The sequence below is a fragment of the Acipenser ruthenus genome, chromosome 3, assembly GCF_902713425.1.
Source record: "Acipenser ruthenus chromosome 3, fAciRut3.2 maternal haplotype, whole genome shotgun sequence".
NCBI classification, from domain to species: domain Eukaryota; kingdom Metazoa; phylum Chordata; class Actinopteri; order Acipenseriformes; family Acipenseridae; genus Acipenser; species Acipenser ruthenus.
This window is the reverse complement of record NC_081191.1, coordinates 34992506-35002653: the sequence shown is the minus strand read 5'-3', so window position 1 is coordinate 35002653 and position 10148 is coordinate 34992506.

Below are 10148 nucleotides of genomic sequence, written 5' to 3'. Positions count from 1 at the left end.
GAATGTCGATATATTAATTATATTCATGGTGACATCTGAAAAATACTTTTTATAAATGTAATTTGAGAATACAAACAGCATTTCACATAATATGCATGTCAGGGTAATAATTTGAAAAACATCATAACACAAGGAAAAGGGAATAATCTCAGTGAAAGATATCAGGATAATTTTGTGACAGCTCATATACCAAAAGAACAGTGAAGAAAGTATATATCTACAAAAAAAGCAATCTAAAAATCTTAAAACATCTTTTCCAGGAGCAAGAATTATGCCAAATATTTATGAGCACTGTATCAAGAGGTGAACAGGCTTCTTAATAAAAATAATAATAAATCCAGACAAAAAGTCTGCTATAATTTCAGACAACAGACAAGCCTCTAAATGGTTCTGCAACCTTTTGTAACAGGCAGTGTTATGGGTTACGTTACACTTAACTCACATATTTAAAAAAGTGAAATTCTGCCAGATTTGTAATCCTTAAACCTTATTAGGGAAATTCAAGAAAATACAGATTATAAAGAAATAATAAAGATATTTATAAAATATTACCCCTTTACCTTCACTGAACATCGCATCTCAGGCAGCACTGTACTACTAGTAGCTAGTAGAGGTTGAACAAACATGTTCAAATAATAATAACAAAGGTTTATAACAACACCTGCAGATGACCCTGACTCTTCTGCATATTGATTAAGACAGTCACTTGTGGTGTGTTTTTTATCTGTTTATCAGTTTACATTTTCAGCACACATGCACAATTTTAGTAGCATAAGTGTTAGTGGAATCGTAACACAGTGGTATGAATCAAAACACACTTTGTAGCGCATTGCAGTACTATAGTGCCATATCTGTCTGAGTGTCTCCATATCAGCACTACTAAGTCCTTTTGGTTTTGGTGAGCGACTCACTGTAAAATAAACCTAATCTAACATTTGGATATTGGCACCAGACCTGAACATTATATACATATTTGTATTGCATAAGTTACATTCCACTGTTCCACTTTACATTGTGTCTCTCTTATTTACTCTTTTACAACAAAGTACATGCATGATGATTGTGGAGTTACAATACCCACATAAAAAAAAAAATCTATAGGATGTACTGTAGTATTTACTACAGTTTGTACCCATTGTATTTTTGCGGAATCTATAGAATTATATAGTACCCATCGTGGGGCCCCGAGTGGCACATCCAGTAAAGGCACTCCTCACGGAGTGCAGGATGTGCCCTATAGCCTGGAGATCGCTGGTTCGAATCCAGGTTATGTCACAGCCGACCGTGACCGGGAGTTCCTAGGGGGCGGCGCACAATTGGCTGAGCGCTGCCCGGGTAGGGAGGGCTTAGGTCGGCAGGGGAATCCACTGCTCACCGCGCATCAGCGACCCCTGTGGCCGATAGGGCGCCTGTGGCTCTGCAGTGGAGCCGCCAGATCTGTGTTGTCCTCCGGCACTATAGGTCTGGTGGCATTGCTGTGGATCTGCAGTGCGAAAAATGACGGCTTGGCAGGAGCACGTTTCGGAGGACGCGTGTTCCAGCCTCCGTTTCCCGAGTCGGCAGGGGGGTTGCAAGCGATGAGCCGAGGATACAGATAATAATTGGGCATGCTAAATTGGGGTGAAAACCGGGGTAAAATAATTGGTGACGACTAAATTTAAAAAAATAAATAAATAAATAAATAAAATTAAAAAAAAAATAATAAAAAAAAAAAATATATATATATAGTACCCATCGTAGTACTGCTGTACTACAGTATGTACCGTTGTATATACTCTAGTTCCTATAGTGAGTACTGTAGTACTGTACAGTACTATAGTAACTATAGTATATACTATTGTGTGAACTGCAGTACTATACTGTAGTAAATACAACAGAGGGTACTGTACTGTAGTACTATACTGTTGTAGATACTATAGTACCTACTATGTGCTATAGTATATATTGTAGGGTTTCTGATATAGATAGAATTTAAAATCAAACACAGAACAAAACATTTTTAATAACCAGGAAAATTTATTAAATATAAGATAATTAACATTTAAAATGTCACAAGAACATTACAATTACAGTATATCACAAATATATATGTAATCAATTAATAAACTAACACAATAATATTTAAATGATATCACAAAAAAAAACATGAATTAGTTCATTGCAATTCATGATTGATAATTTATTTCTGATTCTTCTCACAGTTTGCAGTTGTTTTCCTAACAATGTTTGAACACGTATTTAATTTCTGACTTAATCTGTGACTCATTAATTTCTGAAAACTGGTGATGTATTGTAGCTGAAAATGAAATAAGATATAACATTTTAGCATGATTGAATACAATGGGGAAAATAAGTGAGAATAATTACATTGAGTCCAAAATATCTTTATTAATACTATTTAAGTACAAGGTTGGCGATTTTTTTGATTAAAAAAATATATATGATTTAAATCAATTTTTTTTATTTCTTTTTTTTTTTTAATTATGGATTTTTTTGTAGTACTGTAGTTGTAACTCTACAGTACCTCCAAACTGTAAATTTAAGGATGTTGGAAATTGTGTTTTGTGAATAGTATATCAAACTAAATTACTCAATCTTAAATTAATACATAAATAAAGAAAATTATTTATCATTGTGGCATCCTCTAAATGTGAACTACAATATGTAAACTACAAGAATTTAGCGATGGAGTACGCCATAGAAAAATCCCCCTCACTCATCCCAGTCATTCTTTTCTTTTACTTTTCTTTCTTTGATTTCCTCTTTCTGTGTCAGTCCAAACACACGCAGTTGTGACTTAGGATTACTTTGCTTTTTATTGTGTGTTTAATTGTTAAAGTTCCTGATTGCACCACTGAATAAACCTGGTTTCAGCGGGTCTTAACACAGTGCTCAATTGTCTATTTGGGACCCCACTGCTCTGTCATCAGAATCGCTTTGGTGAATATGTTAATGATACCACACCCCAAAATTTGTGCCGACATGTGGCGATGGGGCAGGCGCTCTATAACGGCGGAAGACATGTCTTCAGAATACCAGCGCAGTGGGGTTTGTTTGCATCTCCACTCCATTTTTGAGCCACAGAATCTGGGGCAAGCGTCGTTTGCACTTGCACTCGCATTTGCGCTGTGATCAGAATACAGCCCTAAGAGTTTAAGATGTTTGTGTTAAAAAAAGGTTTTTAAAACACTTTTCATGTCTTTTCCTTGAGAAACTATATAAAATTGGTAGTAAATGAAAAAATGATTTAAAAAGCAAGTGATTAAAATCATGATTTAAATCAGCGATTTAAATCGACTTGATTTAAATCAGCCAACCCTGTTTAAGTATAAAAAAGAACCCAAGAAGGGTGATATTATAAATAACTAGTGGCGTACCAGTCCAAGTAGACTGAAGGCCGGATGGTCAGCTGATCGGTGAAGAACCAGGGAAGAGAGTGATGGGGAATAGCCGGGATGACATTTGGGAGAGTTCAGGAGTGGCTCCTCTATCGCTGCCTCTGACAGGCTAGGTCCTGACAGACTGGACCGTTTAAATTAAAACATGTGATTCCTCTGAAGCCAAGCGTCTTGCCGAACATTCTACTGTGCTTGAGCTCAACCAGCTGCGTGCGCAGGGAAAAGATGTTTCACGCTAAACTCACATATCTAACCAACTGTAAATGTCAACTAACTATACAAAAGCTAAATGTACTCAGACGGTTGTGCAAGTACCTTAAAAAAAAACTGAGGTCACAATGTGGTACTATAACCTTTAGTAAATTAAATAGGTTTTTGTTTTACCCTGTATATAACTATGCATTATAACATGAACATGTTGTAGCGATCACTCGCGCTACCGCCACCTGTCGGACTGTCTCCCCACAAATACATCAGCGGGAGAACCTGATGTGGCAGAGCCGCCAGGACCCGGGCCATACAGACGAGGCTCATTTGCATGAACTGCGGAGCAGTGCATGCTGGGGGACACTGTTACAATTCATTCAAATACAATACAGTTCATACTATAATAATACATATCAAACCTGTTTCTCATGCAGACACCAAACCATACAAAAAGCTTCTATTAAACTAAAATATATAAATAAAGCTAGATTAAAAAATCCTGCCCGTTACAGAATACTACTCGGTTTCATAGCGAAATTGGATTAGAAAACCTGCTACGAATCACATCATCAGAGTAATCCAGATTAAGTCGCAGCTCAAATCTGATGGGTCTTCTCATTTTCCAAGATCTCTCCCTCCTCTTGATGTACCGCTCACACAAGCACACCGAAGCCTGGCATTTTCTCAACTTAGTGCAACGAATGCTTACAAACGTGATTTATATGTTTTCCAACCAGTAAGCAGTCTGTCCTGTTCAGATGAGTTAACAATGCAATTTCATGTATGCGTTACAAATAAAAATACTTAAATTACATAATTATTGGATAATTAAACATAGGCTTTTTATTATTACTATTGGTTTAAATACATGTTCCTAAATGCAGAAATTATGCTAGGAAATTATACCATTAAGACACATCTCATACTCCTCCTGGTCTGAGGCATGTGTTAATTATGATGCCGGTAAGGGTCAATTAACGGCACAATACAGATTTATGAATCAGACGAATAATATGTTAATGAGAAAATTGGTCTCTTAGGGCACATTATTCTAACGTTGCAATGAGTGATGTTTTTTGGACGGTAAACAGCGTTTATGCATTACCCGATGAAATACTGTCTTGTTAAACACTATTACTGGCACGGTAAAGGAGACGGTAAGTTTTATGCATATGGGCCATGGTCTTTAGTTTTCTAAATAAAAATGGTATTACATTTATCTCTTGACTGAACAAGTAATAAGATGCAAAAAGCAATGATATCCTTATGCGACAAGTTCAAAGCTTCAGAGAGGTTACTTACATTGCCATTGCAATGGTGGGTGGTGTTTATTGCTCTTAATTCCCTTATTGTTAAGTCTGCCCGCTTTCAGCATCCCATACTTTTCGAATGCAACTTCCTGAGTGAGCACACGGCCGCTGGAACACCTGTGCGACGTTGTATTGTATTTATAAATTAGGAGCTTGTAAACATTTCTCACAAATAATAAATATAAACACTCTTACCTCTAACATGCTTACATTTATTTTCATGTTGGTTCAAGCTGCCTGCTTTTTTTTTTTTTAGCTGCCTTAATTTTTCAAAGCTGCATGTTTTTTAAGCTGTGTGTTTGGCAGCAGTGATATTCTGTTTAACATACTGTATGAAGCTTTTGGCTTCCTGTTGTTCACTACTCTGGCTTCACTGTCTTTTGTTTAGAACTGACCTCCAAATTAGAGTATTTAATTCACCTGAGGGATCCCACAGATTAAAGGACAGTAAAAGAATCATAGCCATTGAAACATATGTTTTGCATCCACAGCTGGGTTTTCACATAATAATAATAATAATAATAATAATAATAATAATAATAATAATAATAATAATAATAATAATAATAATAAGGGCAGCAGTGTGGAGCAGTGGTTAGGTCTCTGGACTCTTGACCAGAGGGTTGTGGGTTCAATCCCCAGTGGGGGACACTGCTGTTGTACCCTTGAGCAAGGTACTTTACCTAGATTGCTCCAGTAAAAACCCAACTGTATAAATGGGGAATTGTATGTAAAAATAATGTGATATCTTGTAACAATTGTAAGTCGCCCTGGATAAGGGCGTCTGCTAAGAAATAAATAATAATAATACACTGTTGAGTGTTCTGTACATTGTTTTGTTCTATAATCTTTCTGACAACAAGATTTTAATATGCAGCTGTATAAATATTTGCACATTTATGGAGTACTGTAATCATACAATAAAGATGGCAGAGTAACCCATAAGCCTCCAGTTATCTACAACCTCATGAGTAAATGCAAACCATATCAGGTATCTTGTCATAACTGCAAATTAAAAAATGATAAAGTATAGAATGTAACAGCATTCAATAAGCACAGAAGTAATGAAAATTAACTGGAATTTGCATATTCCCACTCATAGCATTAATTAGATATTTCATATTTTTGGTATTATAATATTTGATGTATATTTAACATGATCCTTTTCAATTTAATTTGTCTATACAGTACTGTAGGATAAATGTAGTCAAATGTCATCTCCAGCTGAAAGGAGGAAGTTGGTAGTTACTGAAGCGCAAAAGCAGGGGGCGAGGATGTGATGTGTCAAGGCGGTGTCCCAGGCTAAGCAGGAGGAATGGTTGAGATGGGAGAATGTGGACCAGCGTAAGGTTGACTAGTCGAGAAAACACTGAAGACGGGACGGTGCCCATCTGATGACCCCTGCAGAGTGCCCCAACCAGCCCATTCCAGATGGGTGCCATGCTGATGTGCCATAGAGGCCGCAAATAGGCTGATCCCTGGAGCCAGCATTACAATTCAGTCATCAACACCAGGCCAATAGGAAATCCACATTACCTGGCGGAGGAAAGGTACTGAAGGCTCATATATTACAGCAAAGCTGCGTCTTGACTAAAGCCGAGTCCAATATTAGCATGAAATTAATAGCAGCTACTCTCATGTAATAAAAATCTAAATTTGGCTCTGAATCAATATGCATTCTAAAATGCTTCTAGGACTGAATGCATCATTGAAAGTAAAAAGCTTGGGGCTCCCGAGTGGCGCATCCAGTAAAAGCACTCGCTACAGTGCAGGATGCGCTCTATAGCCTGGACGTCGCAAGTTCGAGTCCAGGCTATTCCACAGCCGACTGTGGATGGGAGCTTCCAGGGGGCGGCGCTCAATTGGCCGAGCGTCGCCCGGGGGGAGGGAGGGTTAGGTCGGCCAGGGTGTCCTCAGCTCACCGCGCACCAGCGACCCCTGTAGTCTGGCCGGGCGCCTGCGGGCTTGCCTGTAAGCTGCCCAGAGCTGCGTTGTCCTCCGACGCTGTAGCTCTGAGGCGGCTGCACGGCGAGTTCGCAGTGTGTAAAGAAGCGGGCGGCTGACGGCACACGCTTCGGAGGACAGCGTGTGTTCATCTTCGCCTCTCCTGAGTCAGCGCAGGGGTGGTAGTGGTGAGCTGAGCCTAAAAAATAATTGGGCATTTCAAATTGGGGAGAAAATAATAAAAACTAATTGGCAACGACTAAATTTAAAAAAAAAAAAAAAGAAAAAAAAAAAAAGTAAAAAGCTCAACAGAAGCAGCTCAATTATTTTTGGACGTAGGTTTTTTTTCCTAATAATTTTCCATATATGGCCTTTGTTGTGTGCAATTTGAGTTAGTTCAAAAGACATTTGCAGTACGGATCATTCAAGTCCCTCAGGCACACCGTGATTAAAAGGTTACATACTGTACAGTGTAATCAATTTGCTTGGAAGGGGGTTTCCTCCTAACAGGGTTTTTACTTTTATATTATCACTCTACTTTTATCCCTTAACCACTTGACTGCTCAAAAACGCTCGCTCATTGCTGCCAGATGTACCAGGTACATCCTTATTAAAAACATGTTTTATAAAAAGTAAAAAAAAATGCTGGATTGCCGTTATTTCACTCGGGGGTCACTCATTGAGTTTTTACAGATAATATTGGATCAGTGCAGGGGCACTGGCCCCCTCCAATAATCATCTCCAAAATACTGATTTCTGCTTATCAATGTATTGCGTTTGCCCTTTCAGTCACTGACACTCACAACCTGAACTGCCGTAGTACAATTAGTGGAAAGACCGCACATTTTTTAATTATGCTATTTTATGCTGAACTGAAAACCTGAGAACTGTTAATATACTAAAGGGAAAGCACTTGTGAATCTGAATCAAGAATTTCAACGCAGAGTCCCTGAAATGCAGTGTGATTTATTTGTACACCACATTGAGCCTATTTTAACGCTCGGCAATCGGACAATGCAATTTCTTTGCCAGAACTCATGAAGGTCTGTAAAGAACACGACCTGAGTCTTCTGTATCCTGATGTATTCCACCTACTGGTGCTTTTGCCCACACTACCTGTTATAGTTGCAACTGCAGAAAGATGTTTCAATGTTAAAAAGCTCCACAGCATATGTACTTTCATTGAAATGGCAAGTGTAATGCTATTTATTTATATAACCATCTCAGCCCATGCAGTGCCGTGAAAAAGTATTTGCCCCGTCTGATTTTCTGCATTTTTGCACATTTTTCACATTGTATTTGGTCATAATTTTTTGTGGGTGGTAGTAGTAAATAGAGGGAGTCTGAGAGAAAAAATGACACCAAAGTTTGGTGCTTCTTTCATTTGTTTGGTGTGCAAGATAATCAAACATGCAATCTTCAGGTGTGAAAAAGTTATTGCCCCTGCTAGTTAACTCAACCCAATTAAAGGGATAATTAGGGTCAGCTGTTTGAATACTTTGGTTAACAACCAGGTCTGATTTGGGCCAGCCCTGCCAATATAAATCTGACTAACTTTGGCCCTTACCATCAGAGTGAAGTTGTCAGCACACAGGTTCTACAGGCACTATGCCATGAACAAAAGAAATTCCTGAAGATCTCCAGAAAAAAGTTGTTGATGCCTATCAGTCTGGAAAGGGTTACAAAACCATTTCTAAGGCTCTGGGGCTCCACCGAACCACAGTCAGAGCCATATTGTCCAAATGGAGAAAGTTTGGGACAGTAGTGAATCTTCCCAGGAGTGGCCATCCTGCCAAAATCTCTCCAAGAGCAAGGCGTAAAATCGTCCAGGAAGTCACAAAGAACCCTAGAACAACATCCAGGGATCTGCAGGCCCCTCTCGCCTCGGCTAAGGTCAGTGTTCATGACTCCACCATCAGAAAGACACTGGGCAAAAATGGGATTCATGTCAGAGTAGCAAGGTGGAAACCATTGCTCACTAAGAACATGAATGCTCGTCTCAAGTTTGCCAAAAAGCACCTGGATGATCAAGAGTTCTGGAATAATGTTCTATGGACAGATGAGTCAAAAGTGGAACTTTTTGGCCGACATGGGCCCTGTTATGTGTGGCGAAAACCAAACACTGCATTCCACAGTAAGAACCTCATACCAACGGTCAAGCATGGTGATGGTAGTGTCATGGTTTGGGGATGCTTTGCTGCATCAGGACCTGGACGCCTTGCCATCATTGAAGGAACCATGAATTCTGCTCTGTATCAGAGAATTCTACAGGAGAATATCAGGCTATCCGTCTGTGAGCTGAAGCTGAAGCGCAGCTGGGTCATGCAGCAAGACAATGATCCGAAACACACAAGCAAGTCTACATCAGAATGGTTGAAGAACAAGAAATTTAAAGTTTTGGAATGGCCTAGTCAAAGTCCAGACCTAAACCCCATTGAGATGTTGTGGCAGGACCTGAAAGGAGCAGTTCATGCTCGAAAACCCACAAATGTCACTGAGTTGAAGCAGTTCTGAATGGAGGAGTGGGCCAAAATTCCTCCACGGCGCTGTGAGAGACTAATCAATAACTACAGGAAGTGTTTGGTTGCAGTTATTGCTGCTAAAGGTGGCGTAACCAGTTATTGAGTCTAAGGGGGCGATTACTTTTTCACACGGGGGCATTGGGTGTTGCATAACTTTCTTTAATAAATAAATGAAATATGTATCAAATATTTGTGTTATTTGTTCACTCAGGGTCCCTTTTATCTAATATTAGGTTTTGGTTGAAGATCTGATAACATTCAGTGTCAAAAATATGCAAAAATGCAGAAAATCAGACAGGGGGCAAATACTTTTTCACGGCACTATATATATATATATATATATATATATATATATATATATATATATATATATATAAATATAAATATATATATATATATATATATATATGTGACGGATGTGAGTGGTGTGTGAATAAATAACAGTCCTGAAACAGTATTTCTCCCACAAAAACAACTGTGTTTATTAAAATAAACCTCCCCTTTACCTGCAAGGGTATGGGGGGGAACACAGCTGGCTGACAAACAAAAATACAAAAACAAACAGAAAGTGTCCACAATGAAATCCCGAGTGTCCTGTGCATGAGAGTGCTCTGTAATCCACATGGGGTGTGCTGATGTTGGTGAAGGGAAGGTAGTGCTTTGTGATCTGGAACTGGCTCCGTGGCTGCAGTCCCGCGCTCCTACTCTGCCTCTGAAAACACACAACAAACACGTAATCCAAAAAATACAACGCTCCGACTGGTGGC